This window comes from Phascolarctos cinereus, unplaced genomic scaffold, assembly GCF_003287225.1.
Source record: "Phascolarctos cinereus isolate Bilbo 61053 unplaced genomic scaffold, phaCin_HiC Scaffold_4;HRSCAF=312, whole genome shotgun sequence".
NCBI lineage: Eukaryota > Metazoa > Chordata > Mammalia > Diprotodontia > Phascolarctidae > Phascolarctos > Phascolarctos cinereus.
The window spans coordinates 305,701,789-305,717,840 of NW_027555847.1; the positions used below are offsets into that span (position 1 = coordinate 305,701,789).

A 16,052-nucleotide genomic window follows, 5' to 3' on the forward strand; every position below is an offset into this window, starting at 1 on the left:
TCTATTTATGCAAACAGTGTTTTGTAGTTGTATTCACATAGGTATTATGGTTATTGATATGTGAACTCCTTAATATTTTAGATATTCTGTAATTATTTTCAATGGAATTTGTCTTTCCATCTCTTCCTTTCTAGTTTTGCAAATAAGGCATAAAAAGGCTGATGAGTTTTGAGGGCTTATCTTTTACCTTGCAACTTTGCTGAATTTATTGTTTCAACACTTTAAGTTGACTGTAAGGTTTTCTGTTTAGAACAACATATCATCAATAAAAATTGATAATTTTATGCAAATTTTTTTGTGACTCCACATGTATTGATATGTTTCTTGCCTTCTCAATAAGTGGGAGAGGCTGAAAGGAGGGAGAAAATTTGGAACTCAGAATGAAAAAGGTAAAAAATAAATAATAGATAAGTAAATTTAAAAATAAGTAACCAAATACATAATTTTTAAAATGGTAAATTTGTTTCTTTTTTTTTGCCTAGACTAATCCTCAAATTATTTTTCTTGTTATTTCTTTAACTAGCATTGCCAGTAATATATTGTTAAATAATGTTAAAGAACATATTTAATAGAATAAAGATCATTTTGGGAAGGAAGGCCTCTAATTTATCACCATTACATATTATGCTGGGGTTTATTTTTACAAATACTAGTTACTCTTTTGAGGAAAGGCCTATTTTTTCTGCTCTTTGATAGTATTTTTTTATTGTGAAAAAAATATTTAGTATTTTATTTTCCTCAATTACATGTAAAAACAAGTTTGAACATTTGTTTTTAAATTTTCAGTTCTGAATTCCCTCCTTTCTTCCCCCCCCCAAATTGAGAAGGCAAGCAATTTCATATAGGTTATAAATGTGTAGTTATGTAAATCATATGTCCATATTACTTATTCTGTAAAAGAAAACATAGACCCCCCCAAAAGAACCCCCAAGAAAAATAAAGTTAAAAATATATGCTTCAATATGGATTCAGACTCCATCAGCTTTTTTTGGGGGGATGTGTAGCATTTTTCATCATAAGGTCTTCATAGTTGTCTTGCATCATTGTATTACTGAGAATAACTAAGTCATCGTTACATCCTGACCATATTACAACACTGCTGTTACTGTGTACAATATTCTCCTGGTTCTACCTATTTTACTTTGCATCAATTCATGTAAGTCTTTTCAGGTTTTTCTGAGAGCATCCTACTCACAATTTCCTATAACACAATAGTATTCCATCACAATCATATACCACAACTTGTTCAGCCATCCATCCCCCAACTGATGAGCATATCCTCAATTTTCAATTCTTTGCCATCAGAAAAGATGTGCCATAAATATTTTGTATATATAGGTCCTTTTCATTTTTTTTTCTTCCTTTTATGACAGAGACCTTGTAGCAGTATTGCTAGGTCAAAGCACGTGAACAATTTTTTAGCCCTTTGGGCATAGTTCCAAATTGCTCTACATGATGGTTGAATCAGTTCACAACTCCACCAACAGTGCATTAGTGTTTCAATTTTCCCATATCCCCCCCAATAGTTGTCATTTTACTTTTCTGTTCTATTAGCCAATATAATAGGTGTCAAGTAGTTGCTCAGAATTTTTCAATTTGCATTACTCTGATCAATAGCAATTTAGAGCATTTTTTAATACGACTATGGATAGCTTTGATTACCTCATCTGAAAACTGACTGTTCATATGCTTTGACTATCAATAGTGGAATGGCTCTTATTTTTATAAATTTAATTCATTTTTCAATATATTTAAGAAATGAGGTCTTTATCAGAGAAACTTGCTTCAAAATGTTTTTATAGTTATGATTGCTAACTGTATTTCCCTCCATTCTATTTTCCCCCTTTATTCTATTCTCTTTCTCCTTTTACTCTGTCCCTCCACAAAAGTATTTTTCTTCTGACTACCACCTCTCCCCAATCTTTCCTCTCTTCTATCACTCCATCCCCTCTTCTTTTATCCCCTTCTCCTTCTACTTTCCTCTAGGGTAAAATAGATGTCTATACCCAAATAAGTGTGTTCCCTCCTTGAGCAAATTCAGATGAGGGTAAGGTTCAAATGTTTCCTATCACATCCCCCCCTTCCACTCCATTTTAAAATATTTTTCTTGCCTCTTTTATGTGAAGTAATTTACCCCATTCTACCTCCCCCTTTCCCTTTTTCCCAGTATATTCTTTTGTTACCCATTAATTTTATTTTTTTAGATATCCTCCATTCATATTTAACTTACACCTGTGTTCTCTGTTTATATGCACTACTTCTAACTGTCCTAATAATGACAAAGTTCTTATGAGTTACTAGTATTATATTGCCACATAGTAATGTCAAAAGTATAACCCTATTAAGTCCTTTATGATTTCCCTTTCCTGTTTACTTGTTTATGCTTCTCTTGAGTCTTGTATTTGAAAGTCAAATTTTCTATTCAGCTCTGATCCTTTCATCAGGAATACTTGAAACTCCTTTATTTCATTGAATATCCATTTTTTTCCCCCTGAAGGATTATACTGAGTTTTTCTGGGTAGGTGATTCTTGGTAGTAATCCTAGTTCTTTTGCCTTCTGGAGTATCATATCCTAAGCCCTTCAATCCTTTAATATTGAAACTGCTAAAACTTGTGTTATCCTGTCACTCCACAATATTTGAGTTATTTCTTTCTAGCTTTTTGCAATACTTTCTTCTTGACCTGGGAGCTCTAGAATTTGGCTATAATATTCCTGGAAGTTTTCATTTTGGGATCTCTTTCAGGATGTGATTCATGGATTCTTTCAATTTCTATTTTACTCTCCAATTCTAGAATATCAGAACAGTTTTCTCTGATAATTTCTTAAAAGGTGATGTCTAGGCTTTTTTTTTTTTAAATCATAGCTTTCAGGAAGTCCAAGAAGTGTTAAATTGTTTCTCCTGGAACTATTTTCCAGGCCAGTTGTTTTTCTAATGAGATATTTCATACTTTCTTTTTTTTTTTCATTCATTTGGTTTTGTTTGCTGTTTCTTGATCTCTCAAAGAGTCATTGGTTTCCATGTGTCCAATTCTAATTTTTAAGGAATTATTTTCTCCAGTGAACTTTTGCATCTCCTTTTCCATTTGGCCAATTCTACTTTTTAAGGAGTTATTTTCTTCAGTGAATTTTTATGCTTCTTTTTCCATTTGACCAATTCTACTTTTTAAGGCATTCTTCTCCTCATTGGATTTTTTGTTCTTCAGGATCAAGTTATTCAATCTCCATATATTTTTTCCTCTGGAGCTCTACTTGATTGCATTATAGAGTCACTTTCCCCTCCTTGTTGCCCTTTCTTAGGATTCTCTTAACCTATTGAACTTCTTCATTGTAATCCCATGTTCCTCTTTTTACTCATGCTTTCATGCTTAGTTCCTGGATTGGGACTTTATGCAGGACCAGGCTCTTCCTTCACTTGTTTTGGATTCTTAGGCCCTGGTCATGTCATTACTACAGTCTGGATGCTGCTGCTGTTTCACTTCCACAGTTCTAGATGGGGTAGTTAGGTCCTGGTCATATTTTTTGTCTTTTTTTCAGTAACACTATTGTGATACTGAGAGCTAAACTAAGAGCTCAAACAAATAATATTTTTTCTCAGTTCTGGGCTTCTGCCTCTTTCTTTTGGTGGCCCCAGTGGCCACTAACCTCAGTTCTGTCTCTGTCTCTTTGCATAAACACCTATCTGGTATGTCCTCAGTTTTAGGCCTTCTCCCAGCTGGGATTCCAGTTGGTTTTGACCTAAAATCTTACAGCCTCATCTTCTGGAGATGATGTCGGCTTTAAACCTCTTACATTATACCCAATCATAATGACTCCAAGATGTAGTGCTGAAATAAACAGATGAGCAGACTTGCGATTCTTTGGGGATTTATTGAATCTTTGTTTCAGCTGATGATCTTCTTTTATCTTTAATTAAGTGTTTTACATGTAAGCTGGGCTTGGCTTCAATTTTTCATCTTGCCGTGTTTGCCAGAATTAAAATGAACCAATTTTCTTGGTAAAGATTAACAGGCACACACACACACTGATCATTTTTTAAAAATGTCTCTTTGGGAAAGCGGTGGAGCATCTGCAGAGCGGCAGCCCCCTCCTGAACTGAGCGAGCCCCACGGCGCCCCAGTGGCCCCGGAAGCTGCCAGCCTGAGCTCGCGGGGCCTTGGCCCAAGCATGAGCTGGCTCTTCCCGCTGAGCAAGAGCGGTGTGGTCGCCCACTGCAGAAAGAAGAACGGGGATCTCACCAGCCTCCAGCAGCAGAAGCAGTGGCTCATTGAGTCCCTGAGCGTGGCACACGCCAGCAACCTGAAATACAGAAAGATGGGGAGTACAGATTACCGTTCACAGTAAACAACCTTACAATTAACATTAATATCTTCCTTCCTCCTCAATTTCCTCAGGAAAAACCAGTGATCAGTGTTTACCCTCCAATACTACATCATTTAATGGACAAACACGGAGTATACGTTACCTGTCCATTAGTAAACAATTTTACCATGCACTCAGACCTGGGGAAAATCGTTCAGAGCTTCTTGGATGAGTTTTGGAAGAATCCTCCGGTTTTGGCTCCCAGTTCAACGTTTCCATACCTGTATGGCGGCCCAGTGGGAATACCTCCTTATGCTAATCAGGGTTTTCCGTTTCTCCCCTTCTATTCTCCACAAGAAGCCGGCAGGCCCGTGGCTTCTGTCCCAGTTGCTGACACTGTTTCTCTGGCCTCGAGTTACTCCACACCCAAACCTGCTGCTTCATCCTCTGGTTTCCTCTTCAGCCTGCCGTTGCCTGTTCCCACCACAGATGCCCTGATGCTGACAGGACAAAACAGGTGTGGTTACAAGATGTCTGATATTCCTGATGCATTTCCAGAACTCTCGGAGCTCAGCCTGTCGCAGCTGACGGACATGAACGAGCAAGAGGAAGCACTCCTGCAGCAGTTCTCGACTCTGCCCCAGGTGAAGCAGGTCCTCACGGACAAGGACGAGCTGGTCAGGAGCATCGAAGACCTCGCCTGGAAAAATCCTCTTAGAGCCCAGCCTGGAAGCCAAAAGCCAGACAGTCCTCGACAAGTATGAGACGCTCACGCAGATGAAGTCGGGAAGATGCAGAGGCAGCATGAGCTTAGCGAGAGCTGCAGCGCCAGTGCCTTCTAGGCAAGGCTGAAGGTGGCAGCTCACGAGGCAGAAGAGGAGTCAGACACCCTCGCAGAGGACTTTCTCCAGGGCAAAATGGAGACAGATGATTTTCTCAGCAGCTTCATGGAGAAGAGAACCATTTGTCATTGTCGCTGAGCCAAAAAGGAGAAGCTTCAGCAGGCCATGGGCTACCCACACCCAGTTCCACGCTCCCTTCTAGATTTTCCTGAACACGTGAACTGCCAAGAGAAGAATGAACAGTTCCAATTAAGCACATTCGCAATAGATGTGATTTGCTAACAGGCATTTCATCCTAACGGTTGTATTGTGTAGTAGAGATTAACTGTATCCATTGCATAGAGCTGGGCCTGATTTTGTACAAATTAGGATGCTTTTTATTATCTTTGAGAAATCCTTCTGCACTCTTTGCACTAAAAATATCCTTTGCATTTATTGTTGATAAAGTCTTTTACCATATTTAAGTTTCTGCTGCTACTCCCTGATTATTAGAAATTATATACCTATTCATGTAAAAAAAATGTCTTTTTGCTGATGTGTAGGCTTTAGTTTCTTTTTATTCTTATTGCAATGAATTGCTAAATATAACATATTGTAGAGAGTCAGGTTCCTCATATATCCCACCAAAAGCCAATAATAAAAAGAAAGTAAAAATGAGAAACAACAAAAACTAAATGCAAAATAAAATAAAACTTTCAAAACAAAAAAAATGAACAAGACAAAGAATATTTATGGCATAATTTAATTGACTATAGAAAAATTAATTAGCCAAAAATAATAGAAGCAACAGAGATGGGGTAAGAAATCTTGCAAGATATCCTAAGATTTAACATATATAACCTCATTAAAATTAAAATCCAAAGCTTTAAAGGGGAATTAAAAGTGCTACAAGCTTTTGGAAGTCAAGAAATCACTCACCAAAGCAATATAATTAGCATTATGATGGTCTTTTCCCAGAGGATAAAGGAGCACCACAGAAATCAAATTATAGTATTAGAAAATTAAGAATTATTGGTCATGAACCAAGAATTTTTCCCCTAACAAAACTAAGAATACCTTAGGAAAATAGGAGATTGATGTTACAGAAAAAGAGTATTAATAGGATATAGAACCATATCCATATCTACTTCAAGGAAGCCTTTAAACTTCAAATAAACCTCTCAGCCAAAAGGACACATTTTTTAGACAACTGAGATAAAATAGTTGCTTGTATAACATAAAAATTCTTAGAGTATGAAGGTAGCTAAATCACTAGTCATCACAATGGCTTTTCAGAGAAAGAGGGACAATGTAATCCTAAAGGAAAACTCCAAGTTAAAGTAAACTATGTAAGCTACATAAACTTTTTTTATGTGATTCTTCAACATATGGATCGGTAATTGCTGTAAGAAGATATAAGAAGGAGGCAGTGCCTTGCTCAGAAAAATTGAATAATTATAATGTTAACTGGCTAAATATTTAACTTCCCAAAATAACACAAAAATTGATCTGTCTATCTGTCTACCTTTTAACCAAACCTGTGATTTCATCAGTGTCCAAGGCTTATATTGAGGATCTTTCCTTATCCAAGCACATGACTACTTTCTCTGCAGACTATGGTCTTAGATTGTTGTCTCAGGCTGTGAAAGGTCAAATTGTACAGATAAGATTTGTTAGAGGTGAGACTTGAATTCAAGTCTTCCTAACCTCTAGGTAAGCTCTCTATCCACTAAGCCACCAAAGTATTGGGCTCACTGATACCCTTTCAGGCACTCTATGAAGTCTAAATTATTTTTATAATTAGATTAATTTGAGCAATAACATGAGTAATTGTCACAGCACTATATAATAATTCATAGTACTATCATTTTTATAATCACACATAAAACATTCTTATAGGCAAATATTATGTGATTATTAAAATATTCCTCCCTTTTCAACTACATATCTGTGTGAGGCTGGATTTTCCTAATATACATCATCCCAAACAACACATTGATTGAAACAATGCCAAAACAGATATGAGAATCTAGCAATATGATTTTAAGACAAACATTAAAGAGATTTGTAAAAAAAAATGTAAAAATTGCCACTCTTCTTACAATTTTTTTTAAACATGTAACTATTTTACATAATGTCAGTGGTGGCAAGCTGAAGAGGAGGAATACCTGGACCAGCTGCACTTGGCTTCCTGGGCAAGCTGAGTGGCATGAAGAAAAAAACTAGCCCTCAAGACAGGAATAGTAGCCAAGAAGCAGAAGATTGAGGATGATGTTATGACAAGCAAAGGAAATACTTGGGCCAAATACTTGGTTGAAGTGAAAAAATACAATGGGCATCATTGCAGTGATGATGACAAAACTGGGCTCACCTAGTGAAATAACTCTTTTCTCCCAAGACTTTCTGCATTATATTACTTATTTAATGAAACAAAAGAACAGTAGCATTTTCACCAAGGACTCAAAACACAGAAGACAAACTTATAGCTTTCTGACCCCACCAGATGATTCTTCAAGACTTCTTATACCTTGAGCACTTGAGTTCTGAGACTTATTAGTATGTGGTTTACTGTTTCTCTCAATCTTTTCCCTCCCCACCAGCCTCTCCTCTGTATCCCCCTCTCCCCACCATCTTCCCCATCACTTCTGGGAAGTAAAGAACCAAATAGCTGGAAAATTTTTGTTTCTTCTTTTCTTCTGAATTAAAAAGACAAGTTAAGAAATTGAGAATGATTTCTTCCTGTGTTGTACTCAGTGTCTGTGTTGGTGCTGCCATCTTTTCTAGGAGCCCCTCTATTTTTGTAGACTACTGGTATGTTTTGGGAAACCATCTCGGTGCCCTGAGTGCAGTAAGGATTTGTCAGAAACACCCTCTTCTCCTTTCTAGAGATGGGGCTAATGGGTTTTGCTCAGGCTCTTAGCAGCCTGGCTCCTATTTATCTCACTCTGTAATGTATTGGGCTGTGGTGGTTCAGGTGGGGCTGGCAGGTTACACTGGACATTGGAGTTCAGTGGAGTTTGACATTATCCTCATGTTTTCTCTAGATTGACTTTTTTCCCCTGTGACATTTATTCTCTGCTCCTAGTCGTCTACTTCTCCACTCCCCCAAAGATGTCCTTACTCCCCTCTCTAGAGCCCCTTTAAATCCTTATGACCTTCAAAGGGAGTTCCAACATCAGAGACTTCTATTGTAATTGGTTGGCCTGCTGTGAGGCCAGTGTCTACACCAATCCCCTCACCAAGTTAAAAATAACTTGGTGTCCACATGGCCTAAATCCAGATGTCTATATATCTGTCCCCCTCCCTCCCACTCCAAAACTTAAATCTCTGGCTTGCCCCATTGCATCCCTTTCACAAGTGTGATTTTTTAAGAAATAGGTGTTTTCCTCTAAAGTCTCTTGTCTAAGGCTGTGTTTCAAGGACACCTCAGATTTAACTTTTTGATTTTTGTGTTTATTGTTACTATCCTCTTAAGTTGTGTTTAGGTGCCTGGAAAAGAGTGGTGAGGGAAGTGTTTCCTGTGAATTGTGTTGGAAAAATGTTGAAGGGATTATTCCTTTGACCTGGTGTGTCTCTTGCCCTTTGGCTAGGGAAAGTGAATCTGATGGGGGAGTGAAGATTGTTCCTTGCCTGTGAATGATGTTTCTGTGTAATCCCAGTTTGATGTCCTTGGTAGCCTTGGAGGACAAGTCCCCCCAGCCCACCAAGATTGGTTGGGGCTTTTGATCCTTGTACTATATTTTTGCTTCCTAAAAGTCCCCTTCACTCCCAAGTAGTATAGATGCTCCTTGTCCCTGAACAGTGAGGTAATGCTTTAGGATTCAGGGCATGGTAAGGATGCGGTTCCTGCTCTCCAGTGGTGCTGCTCTGCTTGTCTGAATGTGGACTAGCCACCAGTCATTTTTCCTTCTTCTGGCTCCCTTTTCCAATTTCATATACGCCCCTTTGTGTGCCACCTTAATCTTTTCCCGAGGAATTAATGTTTAAAATTTCTGACTTCAAATGAAAATTTTTTAAAAAGTGATAAAAAATAACAGCTGTTATTTATTTCAACATGTAAATAGTTTATTAATTCCTTAAATGAATTAATAAGTAAATTTTTTAACTATTCATTTTAATTTCTACTACCATAAATATTTACAGATATAATCCTTGAAAAAAAATAACTCTTTGAGGTACTCAATAATATTTCTAGATATAAAGGGTTCAACAGACCAAAAAGATGGAGAATCACAGCACTATACTATGCTGACTTTCACTGAATCAATTACAAAGCACAATTCAACAATACACTCTTTACAGGAAGCACACTGAGTTCAGAAAGATACATATTGATTAAAAATGAGAGATTAGCCGAAAATTTATCATGTTGCTCCCAAGTCTTGAAGAGTATAAACCAGGGGTGGGGAAGCTGTGACCCTCTAAGTCCTTGAGTGTGGCCTTGAGCCCAAGTTTTACAGAGCAAATCCTTTTATTAAGGTGATTTGTTCTGTGAAGTTTGGATTCAATCAAAGGACTGCACTTGAGGACCTAGAAGGTCACATGTGGCTCTGATGCTACAGGTTTCCCACCCCTGGTTTAAGCAGTCTTAATGAAATAAAAGTTGAATTAAAACCAGAAAATATTAAAAGCAATAAACAAGCTTATTACATTGAACTAAAAAGGTATGAACTATGTAAAAATATACATCTTAAATATATGCATACCTAATAAACACTAAGAACTGAAATGAAAATAGACTTAAAATAATAGTGGAATATTTTAATACCCACTAAACTGTATTTGATGAAAGCAAGAAAAACATTATTAGGGAGGAATCATGAGAATAAATGGAGTATGTTAAATAAACTACTTCTAAAAGATATGTGGAGAGAACTTGATTGGAGAAAGAATATTCCCACTTTTTTAGTATTCATAAACTTGATTAAAAATAATCATTAAGTAACAATTTGGACTTAAAAGTAAATAATGTCAGAGTTTACATATTATACATTCCAACAGAAGGATTAATAAGGCACTGTTCAGTGAATAAAAGGTATTTGCCTAAATGGAATTTACTTAATGACTAATAAAATAATGATGGGGTTAAAGAGGAAATAATAAACAATAATAACTGATTATACAAAAATAATTACAATACAATTACTACACATCAAAATTGAGGGAATGTAGCCATAAGCTTTTTTTGAAAAATAATTCACAGTTCAAAAGAACTATGTGAATAACAAAAGATAGGATATGGTTAATTTGTATTAGCACTAAAGGAAAAAAATAGAAAATGATTAAAGAAGTAAATAGAAACCAAGGGAAAAATACAACCAAGATTAGAGCAGATATAAATATAACTGGTAACAAGGAATTCATTGGGAAAAAAAGTAAGAGCTTTTTGAAGACTAACAAAATATAAACAATGAACAAGTTTAAAAAAAAATAAAAAGCAAGCCCAGACCATCAAAATTAGGCAAAAAAAAAATTGAGGGAGAAGAAAAGAAAAAGAAATTTAAACTGTCAAGAGATTATTCTACTCAACTATGATCAATAAATATGGAAATCCCAAAGAAATTTGTTACTATATGAAAAGTATAAAATACCCAAGTTAACAAAACAAGTAGAGAACAACCTAAATATATTAATGATAGAAGGAGATAGGGATGGAGTTGAAGGTGGAGCCACAATCGCATAGTAAAGTGTGCATTTTGCCAAGTTTTCCCAAGATACTCCTTTAAACAACTTAAAACAACAAGAACATCAAACTGAATTCTAAGTGGTATATTCAACAAAAAGTCACAGTGAGTCATTTTTCTAGCCCGAGGAAGCTTGGGAGGTCAGGAAGAGTGCTCTGTAAACACAAGGATGGAGACTGGCTCAGAGCGTAGTATAGCAGAAGCAGTATCAGCTATGGACCTGGGAAATGGTGGGGGAAGGAGCAGCAGCAACAGTAATAGACAAGGCACTGGAAATGTCCAGTGCGTAGGTATGGCAAGGTGATTGAACACTTGGTTAAAGAGAGATTACAGGAGACCCCTTTACTAGTCTTGGGGGGTAGCATTTGGCAGCTCCATTGCCCGCTAAGCAGTTTCAGATCACAATTCCAGGGTGGAGAGGAGTGTTTGTGGTCATGAGGGAGTAGGGTTCATATCTTGGTGAGGACTAGAACATAAACCAGGAAGGTATTGACCAGAACTTTCCCAGATTATACCACATTGTAGAAGTACAGGCCAGTCATCCCACCAAAATACAATGAGGATACAATGTTAGCATAAAGACAAAAATCAAGAAATATGCTAGAAAAATAAGCAGAAGAAAGAAAAATCTGACCATAAATAGTCAATTTAGTGACTGGGAAGCTCAAGACACAAACTTGGAAAGACAATGATTTAAAAACAGCTATAAGCAAAAGCACCAAAGAAATATTCAGATTGATCACAAGCCTAATAAGAATTCCTAAAAGAGAAAAAAGAAAGAGATAAAAAAAAAAGAGTGGGAAATGATTTTAAAAATAAAATAAAATTGGTAGAGGAAAAAATAGGTTTATCACCAAATAAGAGATAGAGAGAATCAAGAGAAGTAAAATGGATAATTTTGATTATATTAAATTAAAACTTTTTTTTTGTACTGACAACCAATGAGGCCAACATTAGAAGGAAAATCAGAAAGTGGTAACAAATTTTTGCAGCAAATTTCTCTGATAAAGACTTAATTTCTCAAAGATAAATGGAGCAGAGCCAAATTTACATAAGTAAGATCAATTCACCAAATGACAAATAGTCAAAGGATATGAACAGACAGTTTTTAGAAGAAATCAAGTCATCAATAGACATATGGAAAAATGCTCTAAGTCACTAAGAATTAGAGAATTGTAAAGTAAAACAACTCTGAAGTACTACCTTTCAGATTGACTATCATGACAAAAGGAAAATGACAAATGCTGTAGGGTATGTGGAAAAATAGGCTCACTGATGTATTGTTGGCATAGCTGTGAACTGATCCAACAATTCTGGAGAACAATTTTAAGTGGTATAAAACTATGCATACTCTTTGACCCAACAATATCACTGCTATTAGTTCTATACTTTGAGACTAAAGAAAAAAGAAAAGGATCTACTCATCTTTACAAATATCCTTAGAGCAGTTCTTTTTGTAAAGGCAAAGAATTGAAAACTAAAGGGATGTCCATCAATTGGAGTATGACTGAAAAAGTTGTATGTGATTGTGATGGAATACTATTGTATTATAAAAATAAAAATGAAGGGGATAGTTTTAAAAAAGCTTGGGAAGGCTTATATAAACTGATGCAAAATGAAGTGAGCAAAAGTAGGAGAACACTGTATACAGTAACAACAATATTATAACTGTAATCATCTGGAAAACTTAAATACTCTGAACAATATTATCAATATTATCATCCATGACAATTCTAATGCAATGTAATACTAACATGTTTTAAGAAGTAACAAAAGTGGTTTCAGATGGGAAATATCATTGATACAGAGTAAAAAGAGCAGAATCAAAACAATAACAATAATATTTTAAAGGCAAGAACAAAATAAAACAACTTTGAAAAATTTGAAAATTCTGATCAATGCAATCAGTACCCTACCATGATTACAAAGAACTAATGAAAAACAGTACCAGCCAACTCCTTCCATAGAGATGGACTTGTAATGTGTAATGAAGTACACATTTTAATACATTAGCAATGAAGCAATTTGTCTTACTTTTCTATGCATATTTATTATAAGGATTTGTTAGAGGGTTTTTTTTGTGGGGGACAGATGGAAAAGAAAAAGAACATTTTTCTTGGGTAAATTAGTCAAAATGAAGCAAAAAAAAAGAATCGAAAACAGTCTGATTCTCAGATTTAAAAATGTACCCTAAAGCAATAATAACTAAAAAAAAAAAGAATTTAGAAAAAGATAAATAGAACAGAACAGAGAGCCCTGAAATAGAACACAACTAAGAGAAAAGATGAGGATTTGATCCACTACCCCACTAAAAAAAAAAAGAAATTAAATCATGACTAAAAAGAAACTTCTAGGATAATGAAGGGACTGATGTGTATAAGATTAAAATTTTTACCTTTCACACCACACAAAATAGTAAAGTCTGGTGGAGTATATGGTCAAACTAATCTTTGAAAATCATTTAAAGAGAGAAAGTAAGAGGAATCATACTCCTAAATCATAGGGAGGACAAGCAACTTAACAATCAAACAAATATAAATCACTAGCGACAAAGGATAGAATTTGCTTCATTAAAATTAAAGAATTTCAGACAAAAAAAAGTTTTTAACATTAAAAGAACCAATTTGTAAAATACATTAAACCTTTTGAAGTAAATATCAGGCAAAAACCTGACATCTGAAATAATAAGTATTTATGAGACTAATAATGCATACTTTCTAATGGTAGAATATTAAAGGATATGAACAGATGATTTATGGAGGTGGAAATATAAACTTAATAACCACATGAAAAGATGCTCTAACTCCAAAATAGTCTGAAATGTAAAACAAAGCAAACTTAAGATATCATATTACAACAACCACTAGAATGGTAAATATATTATACACATGCATATATGGCACATATAGACGTATGTGTAATATGCATGCATACACACACACACACACACACACACACACACATATATATACATATTATGGTAAAAATCAAATGTTGGAAAGAGCTATCTACTTCAATACATTTCTGGTATAATAATACCAGTATATTATGGAGAATGACATGGCAATGAGCAATGATCCATAGAACTAACCATATTTTTTGGACATCAGTTCTACATCTAGGATTATGCCCCCCAAACCAAATCATAAGGAACAAAAAAGGATCTTGTTATAACATATATATGTGTATACATATATTACATTATATTAATTGTATTATATTATATTACATTAAATTATATTATATTAATTATATTATATTATACCATATTATACTATATGGTACTATATTATATTATATTATACTGTACTATATTATACTATATTTATTAAATGTATTGTATTTATTATATTATATATACATATATGTATAATATATGAGTTAGTAAGCAATTATTAAATTCATACTATGTACTAGGCATATGTAGACATGCAAATACATGTTTATATACATGTATATCTATCTAGCTGTTCTATCTGTGGGATAGAAAATAATTGGACTTAAACTTTCCATTGAACAATTATAGAATAGTTGAATAAATTGTGATAGAATATTAAGCTCCATAAAAAATGAGAAGTGCAAAACATTCTAGGGAGCTAAAAAAGACACCTGAGGTCATTTAGATTGAAATTATCAGAATCTGAGCTATATACACCATCTATTTATCTAAATTAAAAAAAAAAGAAAAGAAGACAGGAAAACAGGGCTAAGGGGCAGAATTTCAGATAGGCTTGTAAATGGACACAGAACCAAAGAATCTTAGTGACAGAAATTTATTTGATTCTATTTTGTCAAAAGTTAGAGGATTTGGGTACCATTCTGCTCCCTTGTTTTATATGATGTGTGAATAATTATTGATGTTATAGTAATTAAAAATAAAATGTTGAATGAATATTCTTTTAAATCTGTCCCCAAAGCCTTTACTTTATTTCTTTATAGATTACACAAATCAGAAAATTTCATTGAAACACAAAGAATTTTGTCAGAAATGAATCTTTACTTGAAAAGAAAGAAGTTAGTATACCACAAACAATGTTTTATTCATGTCACAGTCAATGTTTCTGAAATATTCATGTATTTACAAATCCTTCTGTGTGAAAATAATTTCATCCATCTGATCCTGACAACACATGCACTACTGTAATTCAGCATTATTTATCAAGAAATAGTCAACTAAAGCACCAACCTCAGTTATCCTTGGAGAAAATTGAATGATTGGTTTCACAGATTATTATGTTAGAGATCAAGCAAATATTATAGAATAACTGTGTTTCTATAGTTTGAAAAATCCTATTTTTAATTTTTTTTTGAAGCTTGTCAGTAAAAACCTTCAAACTGGCCTCTGACCTTTCTTCTGTGTTTAATATAAAGATGTATAATTTTTCATTAGTAGATTTAAGGTCAATAAAAAGACATTTCAAACATATCCATGAATATTAATGAAAGTTACACTTTTAAAGTGAATGCAGACTGTTATACATCTTACCTTCTTTTTGCTTTCAGATTTGCAGGCATCAAATCTGATTTAAATTGTTTGGCATGAATTTTAATCACGGTCTTTTAGTCCAATATGTTGAACCCACTTTCTTCATCTTTTTTTTTTCCTGTTGTGTATTGCAAGGTCAGGGTAATATGTCAAACTTCCTGTGGAGAGGCACTCAACTATGCAAACCAAATTACAGCACTCAAGCAGTAGGGACCTTTTTAATAAGAGAAAATAAAACTTCAGCTCTGATACATGAAGATTTTTTTCCCCTTGGACCTATTAACGAGTCAGGCATGCACAAACAGAATATTAGTTACTCATCTTTCAGGAGAAATAACATTATCTAGCATTCAAGTATCTTCTTTCAATTAAAATTGTCTACCACTTTTGGACTGATTTTATTGTTTCCTCTCCTTTTCACCCCCCATGAATCAACAAACTCAGCAATCAATGAATCAACAACTATTTTTTGAAAATCTCCTGTGTGTCAAGTTGCTCCCTCTTTCCCCCAGCACTATCTATGCATTAGCCGTTATCAGCTTCATCTGGGGACCTGGGAGTACCTTTATTCCTCAGTCAAGTGTGTGATACAGATTCTAAGTGCTATGTGAGATCTGAGGGGGTGGGGGGAAAGAGAGAGAAAGAGAGAGAGAGAGAGAGAGAGAGAGAGAAGGAAAGAGACTGGGATTTGACTTGTGTTCAAAAAATAGGCAGGATTTTGCTGCAAAGATGGAAAAGGGAAAAAATACCCAGAGGAGACC

General features: G+C 34.8%; 1 pseudogene; it reads left to right on the plus strand.

Moving 5' to 3' along the window:
- Positions 1-4,165: 4,165 nt before the first annotated feature.
- Positions 4,166-5,369, plus strand: LOC110221970 (vacuolar protein sorting-associated protein 37A pseudogene; annotated as a pseudogene).
- The last annotated feature ends 10,683 nt before the right edge of the window (positions 5,370-16,052 follow it).